Below are 12469 nucleotides of genomic sequence, written 5' to 3'. Positions count from 1 at the left end.
TCCACAGATATATAAACACCACTTGCTTAGTTTTCCAATATACCTCACAAGCTCTGAGGATCACTGCCATAGATGTGGGCGAAGCGTCAGGAGAGAATGCTTCTGGAACACAGCCATAAAGCCCGGAAACCTCACAGCAACCCAGTGATTCCGGCCATGAAAGCCTTCGACAGCAGCTTTATTCTAGCTTTCATTCTTTGCAGGTTGCAAATTAATTGATTATAGCAGAGCAATTACATTCATGGTGGTTTCAGGGATCTGTGTGCCAACCATATTGCCTGCAGCAGATGTCTGGTGGGGTTTCATTGCTTGTTCTTTATTAAGAAACATTAATTTTTAAAACTTGTTCCAGAATGTCTAAGTACCCAGATTGTTTGTACAAGTAGAATTGCACGAAAATGCCTCAAAATACAACGTCACTGCTCCTTTAAGAACCATTCCCGCTCAAGGTATTATCAATGGACTCTCCGGAGAGTGAAATAGACACGTTTAAAAACACATCTAATCTTTTAAGAATGAAAATTACTTAAGGTGCAAGAAAAAGGTGAGAAAAATGGGCAGCTCTTTTTGTAGACTCTCCTCTCGCCTTGCTTACCAGCTGCCGAAATAGCTCAGTTGGGAGAGCGTTAGACTGAAGATCTAAAGGTCCCTGGTTCGATCCCGGGTTTCGGCAAGCAAAGGGTTTCTTTTGAGTTTTTATTTCCCCCTCTCCTTTCCAAGTGTTCTCATTCCAAGTCCTGTGTTTTGGGGGAATGCGCTCCCCTGGAGCTGTTTTTTCTTCAAGACATGATCACAGGACTCCTAGGCGGACACTGGAAACTTTTATTGGGCTCCTTCTTTTGACACAGGCAGGAAGTCATCCGCAGAATAGAAAATGCAGAGCCATGTGATTTCTCATGACCCCGGTTGGCTTCCAGTCCCTTCGGGCGCATCTACACAGTAGAATTAATGCAGTTTGCCACCACTTTGGTGGCTCAATGCCATGGAATCATGGGAGATGTAGTTTGTGAGGCACCAGCACTCGTCGGCAGAGAAGAAGACTACAACTACAATTCCCAGGATTCCACAGCATTGCGCCTGGTGCACTTAAAGGGTTTCCCCTGACGTTAAGTCCAGTCATGTCTGACTCTGGGGGTTGGTGCTCATCTCCATTTCTAAGCCGAAGAGCCGGCGTTGTCCGTAGACACCTCCAAGGTCACGTGGCCGGCATGACTGCATGCAGCGCCGTTACCTTCCCGCCGGAGCGGTACCTATTGATCTACCCACATTTGCATGTTTTCGAACTACTAGGTTGGAGCTAACAGCGGGCACTCACTCCGCTCCCGGGATTTGAACCTGGGACCTTTCGGGCTGCAAGTTCAGCAGCTCAGTCCCTTAACACACTTCGCCATCGGGGTTCCTTAATTAAAGGGAAAACAACTGCATTAATTCCACAGTGTAGATGCACCCAAAGGCCTAGGGTGTATCTGCACTGTGGAAGCGATGCAGTTTGACTCCACTTTCACTGCCATGACTTGATGAGTTGTAGTTTTACAAAGTTTCTATCAATCTTTGCCAATGAGTGCTGGTGACTCACCAAACTTTAATTCCCATGGCTCCATAACATCGAGCATGGCAATCAAAGTGATGTCAAAACTGCATTATTTGTACAGTGTAGGTGCACCCAAAGACTACAAAGTGATGTCAAAACTGCATTATTTGTACAGTGTAGGTGCACCCAAAGACTACAAAGTGATGTCAAAACTGCATTATTGTACAGTGTAGGTGCACCCAAAGACTGCAAAATGTTAAGACAGCTCTGGTCACAAAGTCCTTTCACGAATAATAACATCTATTGTCGAAGGATTTCATGGCCGGAATCACTAGGTTTCTGTGAGTTTTCCAGGCTGTATGGCTGTGTTCCAGAAGCAATCTTTCCTGACGTTTCACCCACATATATGGCAGGCATCCCCAGAGGTGGTGAGGCATGTTGGAAACTAGGCAAGTGGGATTTATATATCTGTGGGATGTCCAGGGTGGGAGAAAGAACTCTTGTCTGTTTGAGGCAGGTGTGAATGTTGCAACTGATTACCTTAATTAGCACTGAATAGCCTTGCAGCTATTCCTGCCTGGGAGAATCCTGCAATTGATCACCTTGATTAGCATTTTATTTATTTATTTACAGTAATTATATTTCACCCTTCTCACCCCAAAGGGGACTCAGGCCAGATCACAGAACACATATACGTCAAACATTCAATGCCAATTATAACAATGACAAGACAGATAACAGACAGATCCCATCTTTCAGCACCTTTGAAAGCTGTGCTTGGTCCCAGCCACCGCACTGGGGCTGCTGTTGCTCCTTCTTCCTCCTTTGTTCATAAACTTCCTCCTTTTTCTAATCAAAACGCAGAGCCTAAATACCTTCCCGCTTTAATGCGGTTCCTATTTATCTACTCACATTTGTTTTTGAACTGCTAGGTAGGCAGAAGCTGGGCTAAAGGTCAGGAGCTCACCCTGACCTCAGCTTTAAACTCTCAACCTTCCAGTAGGCAAAATTTATTGCAGCTTGGTGATTAACTTGCTGTGCTAAAGCCCGGTGAAAACTTCTGAAGAGGGAGCAAAAGCAAAAGAAACACCGTGGGACAAGCAATAGGATAGAGATCAGAATGTGTTTCCAGAACAGCTTTCCATTGTTCAATTGCTCTGATTCCCACACAGAAATTGAGGACATATTCAAGCGAGGCTTGTAGCACACGTTTGAAGCTCCCTAGCGCTGAACAGATGTGATTATATCACATGATGTTGTTCTAAGCCCACTGCAAAACAGTTTGCATCTTGCCTTGAAGCAATTTTTGTATACAAATGGGGACATCTCATGCTTAGGTTACTGAATAAGCATGGGTGAATTAATCGGAATCGTCGCTAATTGTAATAAATTCATATCTATTTTGGGTTCCGAACGGGGTTCAGAGGTGGTTTGGCGCTTCGAATTTAACCTTCCAATTCGAAGCGTTGACGCCCATGCCTCGGAATACCTTCGGATAACCTTCGGATATATGAGAAAGTGTTTTAATTCAACCAATCTCCTGGCTAGCATTGGGGTTTAAGAGCCCCATAGAAACCAAGCCTGGAGCGTTTTCTCTCCTGGCTATCCAAGAGAGAAAACCCCCTTCCCTTCCTGGTTAGTTTCCACACCCCTCCTCCTTCCACGCTCTGGGTGTTCCCCTTGTTTACTTTTAGCCCCCTGGTAGACTCAACAAATCTGTTTCAAGGTCAGCCTCTCTTTCTAGTCCAATATAAATTGATCCCTCTCTCGTTCTTGCTCTTTTGTTTCTCCCTCTGTTTCCTGTTTCTTGGGATTTCTTCTTCGTTTCTCATGGGAGTCCCCTCGCCTCTTTCCGATATCCTTTTATTTCTTTCACACTTACGTTTTCATGTGTCTCTTCTTCTCTCCTTCTCCTCTTCTTCTTTCTTTAAGTTTAAAATGCGTGCGGTCAGAGATTTGCAGGCCGATCGTCCGAGTGCTACTGGAGCGACCCGTGGTACCTTGAGGTCAATACCAGATCTTTTCGGACTCTCCTCTTGAGGAGGAGAACCCTTTTGGACCTTCGGCCGACCTCCTGGTTTCGCTGTTCCACCCCCTGCCTCAATCCATGGGGGGAAGGGAGCTACTGTTCTACCCAGTCACCCTCCAGAGCTAGCACTCTCCTCGGAGTCCTAATGTGCCTGTCTCTCCACCATGACCACGCACTTTCCTGGTTGGTTTCTATGGAGCTCTTAAACCCGTTGCTATCCAGGAGAGAAAACCCGCTTCCCTTCCTGGTTGGTTTTAATGGGGCTCTTAAACCCACTGCTATCCAGGAGAGAAATCCCCCTTCCCTTCCTGGTTGGTTTCTATGGGGCTCTTTAGCATAGTGTAGTGTAGTGGTTTGAGAGTTGGACTATGATTGTGGCTTGATTCCCCCTCAGCCATGGAAACCTTGTTAGGTTTTACAATGTATTGAGTCATGCACTGCTAATGGGCTTCTACTGGGAATGCTGATTGATTGTATATGGGGAATCATTTGGGGAATGTGTTTGGGCCTACTCCAGGTGATTGTCAATGATGCAATCCTGAGTTTGGGTTGGGTCAATTAGTTGGTAACCAATCAATGATTACTATGTGTAATTGTATTGTATATAAGTAACCATGTTCAGTGTGTTTTTCCCCGTTTCCTCCTTTTTTTGTTGTGAAGTCTATATGCAATTAAACCTGTCTACTAGGACAAGATACTACGTTCTGTGGTGAGTCTGTAATATCATCTAGACTAGGGGAAAGACAGTAGTAAAAACTGACAATGGCCGGGCATGTGCTCAAGTGTCTACTGTGGAAGCAGACTGGAATACTGAAAGTACTGAGCAGGTGTAAGCTACTGGAAGGCGCTGAGACTGTGCAAGTATAAAGTTAAATCTTAACAAACCCACTGTGTGATCTTGGGCAAGTCAAACACTCTCAACCCCAGAAAACACGATGAAATAGGAAACAACACTTTCAAATCAGGAACAGATTTCCTTATTCAGAGGCTGATGGCCATCTGTCAGGAGTGATTTGATGGTGTGCTATGATTTCTGTTCCTTGTTGATAAATGTCATTTCCTAATTGGTTCTGCCATAAAAACATGGCAAAACTTTATTACACTGCCAAAACTTTGTCTTTGTGCAAGGGACATTGTCCTATAAAAATAGCACATTATGGTTTGTTGAGTTCACCAATTTAACAAAGTTTCAGCCACAAAAAACAAAGTTTCTGAAGTAGAACAATGACTTTCAAAGTAAAGGAAACCCAATGAAACAGGAAATAACACTTTCAAACCAGGAACAGATTTTTTGTTATTATTAATTTTTTTTATAAAAACTTTGAAAATTTGCCAAAAATCTGAGGATAAGTCAAACATTCTTAGATTTGGTGAACTAACAGTGGTAAATATGTTCTACCACTGTAGCAAATTTCATTAGGATAGCTCAAAAAATGAGGGAGAGAGAAGCCCCTCAAGTTTTCCCATTGACAATAATGTTTTCCTTCATGCGCATTTGCATCCGCCATTAACGAGGTATATATAAAGATTCTGAATTTTTGGAAAGTTTCAAATGTTTGCTTCAAAATTAGAAAATGACTTGAGAAACAAAGCGCCAGTGCCCCTACTTTCAAAGTGAGTATTGAACTATTTTTTTCATGGATTGCACATGCCTGCTACTGAATGCATGTTGAATTGGTGTTCAAAGTGTTTTCAGTCGTGCAATGATCTAAAAGCATTTCTGCAGCTATTTGGGGGGGGGGGGTGACATCTGATTGTGGCTTTTGTTCATTGAACTTCCCTGTTCCCAAGCTGTTGTCAATTCCACGTCTAGTAGATGAAGCCACATCTTCCACTTTTATTTCGTTTGCTTCATTTTATTTTTTTAATTCAATTAACTGCCCAGCTTCATGGGTAATTCCAGGTACTGATAGGGATTTCTTTTTTTTCTTTTTTTAAATAGGCATTTTCTTTCTGTTTGCAACTCTGTTTTACAAAGCTTCCAGCTCGTATATGCTTGCAGAAATGGAGGGCTCACTATATTTTACATTTCTTTTCAGTTTGCAAGTCCATTGTGAAAAATTTCTACCTCATGAAACACCCATGAAAGTGGAGGGCCAACTATATTTTGGAATGTTTGGGGAGTCATAATGAGAAACATGCTGCACTGGTTCAATAGAGTCTCACTTATCCAACACTCGCTTATCCAACGTTCTGGATTATCCAACGCATTTTTGGAGTCTATGTTTTCAATATATCATGATATTTTGGTGCTAAATTCATAAATACAGTAATTACTACATAGCATTACTACGTATTGAACTACTTTTTCTGCCAAATTTGTTGTCTAACATGATGTTTTGGTGCTTCATTTGTAAAATCATAATCTAATTTGATGTTTAATAGGCTTTTCCTTAATGCCTCCTTATTATCCAACATATTCGCTTATCCAACATTCTGCCGGCCCGTTTATGTTGGATAAGTGAGACTCTACTGTATTTTTGGATGCAGAAAAAGCTTTTGATAATTTGAACTCGGACTTTCTTTTTGGGATCCTAGAAAAAATGAATTTTCATCAGAATTTCAGAGCCTGGATAAAAGTGATTCAGGGTTCACAAACAGCACATATTTTTGTTAATGGAGAATTTACACACCCATGTAAAATCCAAATGCCTACAAGGCAAAGCTGCTCTTTCTCTCTTCTCTGCTGTTTATTTTTGCCTTCAAAATGTTGAATAGAGCTATAGCATGAGATGATTAAACATTTCAGCATGAAATACTGATAAAAACTATATGGCTTTGGACAAAAGAAACCAGTTTTCAAGCTGTAGTTATGTTCAGATGATGAACATTTAACTGGTGATCTGTATAAATTGTTATTAGAAATTACATTGCAATATATAAAATTATATTGTAAAATGGACAAAATTGGGCATATTATACAGGTGAACAGTAGGAAAATGTGGCAGAAGGGCCCGAAATTTACTCTTGTGTTATTATTTTAAGGAGAATGTCAACAAAATGATATATCACTGGTATTTGACTGGAGAAAAAAATGACTAGAATGTATAAAGAGATTACTAATGTATGCAAGGGATATAATGTCAAGAGAGAATATTTTAATATATGTGGTGGACTTGTGATTAAGCCGCACACCCAAAAGAAAACAGCTGCATTGTCTGATTCAGAAAATGAATAACAGAAAATAAACCATTAAAACCAGAGTTCTTTTTATTGGGACTATAGATGATGTAATAGAAAGGCAACATGAAAGAGGTCTGCAATACATGCCCACAGTGGTAAGATTGTTGTACATGAGAAAATGAAACAATATGGATATTCCAATACCAAGGAATGTGAAAATGAGAGTGTTTGAACTAGTATAAATGAACATAATTGTTCATTTGTATTAGTTCAAATAAGGAAAAAAAATATCATTGGGGAGTTTTATGAAAGAATAGGAATCTGCAGTTGACTTTTTGCAAGAAGAAATGAGAAGATCTCAGCTGTACAGTTTGAGCACTGGTAGTTTAAAACAAGAAGTAGATGCGGACCCCAATATGATGAACCCCATAATCTGCAGCCCCATAAAGATGAGTGTGTGGACTTTATTTCCAGTTTCAGATTTATTTTCATTACCACCACCCCCAACCTAGAATGTTGCACATACACCTTAGACCTCAAGGGATGGTGACACCTTAGATAGCATAATCGCCCCGCAATGCCCTGGGAAGATCCATGGAACACACAAAGAGCCTCCGGGTCTTTTTCTATTTTTTTTCCTGATAGAATCATAGAATCATAGAAAAGTAGAGTTGGAAGAGACCTCATGGGCCATCCAGTCCAACCCCCTGCCAAGAAGCAGGAAATTGCATTCAAAGCACCCCCGACAGATGGCCATCCAGCCTCTGCTTAAAAGCCTCCAAGGAAGGAGCCTCCACCACGGCCCCGGGGAGAGAGTTCCACTGTCGAACAGCTCTCACAGTGAGGAAGTTCTTCCTGATGTTCAGGTGGAATCTCCTTTCCTGTAGTTTGAAGCCATTGTTCCGTGTCCTAGTCTGCAGGGCAGCAGAAACAAGCTTGCTCCCTCCTCCCTATGACTTCCCTTCACGTATTTGTACATGGCTATCATGTCTCCTCTCAGCCTTCTCTTCTGCAGGCTAAACATGCCCAGCTCTTTAAGCCGCTCCTCATAGGGCTTGTTCTCCAGACCATTAATCATTTTAGTCGCCCTCCTCTGGAAGCTTTCCAGCTTGTCAACATCTCCCTTCAACTGTGGTGCCCAGAATTGGATGCAGTATTCCAGGTGTGGTCTGACCAAGGCAAAGTAGAGGGGGAGCAGGACTTCCCTGGATCTAGATGCTATTCCCCTATTGATGCAGGCCAGAATCCCGTTGGCTTTCTTAGCAGCCGCATCACATTGTTGGCTCATGTTTAACTTGTTGACCATGACGACTCCAAGGTCTTTTTCACACACACTGCTGTCAAGCCAGGCGTCCCCCATTCTGTATCTTTGATTTCCATTTTTTCTGCCGAAATGAAGTATCTTGCATTTGTCCCTGTTGAACTTCATTTTGTTAGTTTCGGCCCATCTCTCTAGTCTGTCAAGATTGTTTTGAATTCTGCTCCTGTCTTCTGGAGTGTTAGCTATCCCTCCCAGTTTGGTGTCGTCTGCAAACTTGATGATCGTGCCTTCTAACCCTTCGTCTAAGTTGTTAATGAAGATGTTGAACAGAACCGGGCCCAGGATGGAGCCCTGCGGCACTCCACTTGTCACTTCTTTCCATGATGAAGACGATGCATTGGTGAGCACCCTTTGGGTTCGTTCGCTTAGCCAATTACAGATCCACCTAACCGTAGTTTTGTCTAGCCCACATTTTACTAGTTTGCCAGAAGGTCGTGGGGGACTTTGTCGAAGGCCTTACTGAAATCCAGGTACGCTACATCCACAGCATTCCCTGTATCGACCCAACTCGTAACTCTTATCGAAAAAAGAGATCAGATTAGTCTGGCATGACTTGTTTTTGGTAAATCCGTATTGACTATTAGCAATGACCGCATTTGTTTCTAAGTGTTCGCAGACCACTTCCTTAATGATCTTTTCCAGAATCTTGCCTGGTATCGATGTGAGGCTGACCGGACGGTAATTGTTTGGGTCGTTCTTTTTCCCCTTCTTGAAGATAGGGACCACATTCGCCCTCCTCCTATGATCTGACTTCTTGCTGGGAATGTTTCCTCATCTCTGTTACCAAGATCCTCTCCCTGGGGCTTCTATTGAGATAGCCCACATCCTTAGCACCCTTCTGTTTACTGGACTGGCACCCATTGTACTAACTAGAGCTGAGAAATCAAAATCAGTTTTCAGCTCTTTATCACTTGCCTCACTGCATTCCTTTCTGATTGTGCCCTGCTCAGGGATGGATTAATAAATGGACACAAGTCTTCAAAACAATCCAACGACAGTTTATTAAATTTCCCATCACGACCTTGAGTCAACCAGCAATGATGATGGACAAAGCTCCAGACCAACCAAGTAGTGGATCCCATCCAGCCACACTTTGGACCAATCAGAATCCAGTCTTGAATAACTGATAATGTGCAATAAATATACCTATATATTTGCAATTGTGATGTGTTAGTTCTTTGGAGCACAGACTCTGCTGACATCCTCTTTGGCCATTGACAATAAAGTCTCTGATTTTGTCTTCATCCCATCAATATCTCATTTAGTGCTTTGGGATTAAGGCACTCCAGGTCCTGAATCTGTGATTTTAGCGGAGCTGAAATCGCACAAGAATAGTAAGAGAGTAGGAGAAGTAGGGAAGTTAGAAGTCAGCTTTTGTGTCACCTATTTTTTTGTGATCTATCTTTATTTTTGTCTTTTTCAGTTTTTTCTCTACTTACTTTATACTATTTGTGTACATAGTTTTAATAGCGTGTAGCTTAGCAGTAGTTAGTAGTTGGTAATGTGTGTTCTGCCTTTGTATTATATGCATTACCTATGATTTACCTTTATTATTACATGTAGATTTTACTTAATTTAAAACTAGTTTTTAGTTCATTTAAAAACTGAAATCAGATGAGATTAGAAGTATACAGGGTGAAATGATAGCAAGAGAAGTCTGTTTTATTTAGCAACCAATCATTAATATTGACTGCCAACAATCAGTGCTGCTATTGTCCTTTGTGTAAGAATACGCCAGTTAATTCAAAGGCCTTGTGGGCATCTGTTTTCCCAAGCATCCACTCCAATAGCTTTAAGGCAAAGTTCAGTATACTAACATAAAACATCCTTGACAAAAGAGGCATATGATTATTTCATTGAAGGTTTCACTTGATTTCATATAGTCACACCTCATAGGCTATGGAGCTTAGTACTGTGATGTTCCACAATAAAAAGACAACCTTGTTGGTAATGTTTAGCAAAGTTGTACTATAAAATGCCTCCTTGTTTCAAACACAAAGACAATCAGCGCATTCAAAAAAGTATTATCTATCTGTAATCTGTTTCCTTTCTGGGGTCTTGTGAGGTTTCTGGGCTATATGGCTGTGTTCTAGTAGCATTTTCTCCTGATGTTTCACCTGCATTTGTGGCTGGCATCTTCAGAGGATCTGATGGTGGTAAAACAATTGGAATATATATACCTGTGGAATGTCCAGGGTGGGAGAAAGAACTAATGTTTATTAACCAAGTGTGAAGGGTGCAATTAGCAAGCTTGATTTGCAAATGTTTGAGTGGGATCCATCCATTAGTATGTGAGTAACTGAGAAAACTGCATAGTCAATAGTGAGGGTATCTGCCCAGAAGTAGCCAGGTCTTTGCTCCCTTGGAGTGTTTATTGCCTAGCGCAGGCATGGGCAAACTTTGGACCCCCAGGTGTTTTGGACTTCAACTTCCACAATTCCTAACATCTGGTAAGCTGGCTGGGATTTCTGTGAGTTGAAGTCCAAAACACCTGGAAGACTGAACTTTGCCCATGCCTGGCCTAGAGGCATCCTTTGTCTAGGTGGTGTTCACTGGCCCTTGACTGCTTGCTGCCTGGGGGCTTCCTGTGTCTGGGTGGTGTTCATTAGTTACTGTCTTGATTCTAGTGTTTCTCAACACTGATTGCCAAATTTTGTTCATTTTGATCCACGTGCTTGTGGATTTCAATGGCTTCTCTGTGTAGTCTGACAAAGTGGTTGTCAGAGTGGTCCAGAATTTCTGTGTTTTCAAATAATATTCTGTGCTCAACTTGGTTTATCATGTGTTTTACTATTGCTGATTTTTCTGGCTGAAGTACTCTTGTCACTGAATTAAAGGATGTCTAACCAAATGAAAGCCTGAACTCATTTTCAAGTCTAAGACGTTATAGATAAAAATTGGGATGCATGTGGCCAGGCAACATTAGAGTGTGGTCAGTATGGCAAACATTATTAATGAGGAAGGTCACACAAGCAGTTTCAGGCTAGAGTCTAATAGAAAGGATAAGATTATCCACCGCCTCCTCTCCTTCTTCTGCTGCTAAGTTAACTGAATGTAAATTACTTTTTCACTCAGTATGCAGCAATTGAAGGTCTCGTGATACAGTAGAGTCTCACTTATCCAAGCCTCGCTTATCCAAGCTTCTGGATTATCCAAGCCATTTTTGTAGTCAATGTTTTCAATATATCGTGATATTTTGGTGCTAAATTCGTAAATACAGTAATTACAACATAACTTTACTGCACATTGAACTGCTTTTTCTGTCAAATTTGTTGTATAACATGATGTTTTGGTGCTTAATTTGTAAAATCATAACCTAATTTAATGTTTAATAGGCTTTTACTTAATCCCTCCTTATTATCCAAGATATTCGCTTATCCAAGCTTCTGCCTGCCCGTTTAGCTTGGATAAGTGAGACGTTACTGTAACTGGAAATCTCTCCTAAGGTGATAGAATATGATACCCATCACAGCCTGGGAGTCACGGTGACGCAATAGATTAAACCCTTGTGCTGGCTGAACTGCTGACCTGAAGGTTGGGTTGCTGTCTTGAAGGTTGCCGGTTAGAATCTGCGAGATGGGGTGAGCTCCTGCCTGTCAGCTAGAGCTTGTGGGGACTGAGAGAAGCCTCCTGGGGGGGGGGACAAAGAAATTTTATTCAATTACCTAGTCACTGCGGCAAGGATAGTATATGCTAGGAATTGAAAACTTCAGGAAACCCCTTCGATCGAAGATTGACTGGTAAAAATAATGGAGATTATAAATATGGGCAGATTAACCTCTCTGATACAAACAAACCAAGGGCTACCAAACACTCAAACAGACTGGCAACTAATTAAGGATAATATTACACATTTTTAATAATGGCATGTGTGAAGCAAACGTTGTATACACTGAATCGTCAGAAGGCAAAGGTCTCACAATCTCAGTCATCGATGTGGACAATTTTGGATTTTTTTTATTCCAGATAAGAGATTAGTATAGTTTAACACGAGAAAGGGCAACCTTCAGACAGAGCAGATTATGTTTCTAAAAAACAGACCTTGATAACCCCCAGAATATGTTGCTTAATCATCTTGCAACCTGTGTTTTTAATTCCTATAAAGAAACTTGTATCGCTTGAAGTGCAGCAGTGACACTAGCAGCAGAAGCACTATTTAATGCCAATATTTTTGCAGAGATCATGGGAAGCAAATCAAAGGCTTTTGCCTTCCTGACTGTGAGCCAAGGGTCGTTGGTTTTCTCCCCACCTCTCTTTGCCCTTCTGTCACGTGCTAAACATGAGGGTTTGTAGAAAGCTAATCCTTCCAATTATGATGTGCTGACCCCAAAAATAAAGCCCCTCAGCTATGGCTTCTTGGAACACAAAGAGCTCAACTGTCTGCCTGCTCTCCACATTCTAGTCAAGGATTAAGCAAACACCCCAAATTCAAACTCAGTAGGCGGTGCATGTCAGGAAAAAAGCA

At 41.6% G+C, this 12469-nt stretch overlaps 1 non-coding gene across 1 annotated transcript; it reads left to right on the top strand.

Moving 5' to 3' along the window:
* The first annotated feature begins 600 nt into the window (after positions 1 to 600).
* Positions 601 to 673, top strand: trnaf-gaa (transfer RNA phenylalanine (anticodon GAA)). Its single transcript has one exon. It is a non-coding gene; the product is annotated as a tRNA-Phe (tRNA).
* The last annotated feature ends 11796 nt before the right edge of the window (positions 674 to 12469 follow it).

Source organism: Anolis carolinensis, chromosome 3, assembly GCF_035594765.1.
Source record: "Anolis carolinensis isolate JA03-04 chromosome 3, rAnoCar3.1.pri, whole genome shotgun sequence".
In the NCBI taxonomy this organism is placed as follows: domain Eukaryota; kingdom Metazoa; phylum Chordata; class Lepidosauria; order Squamata; family Dactyloidae; genus Anolis; species Anolis carolinensis.
This window is presented reverse-complemented; position numbering and strand designations above follow the sequence as displayed.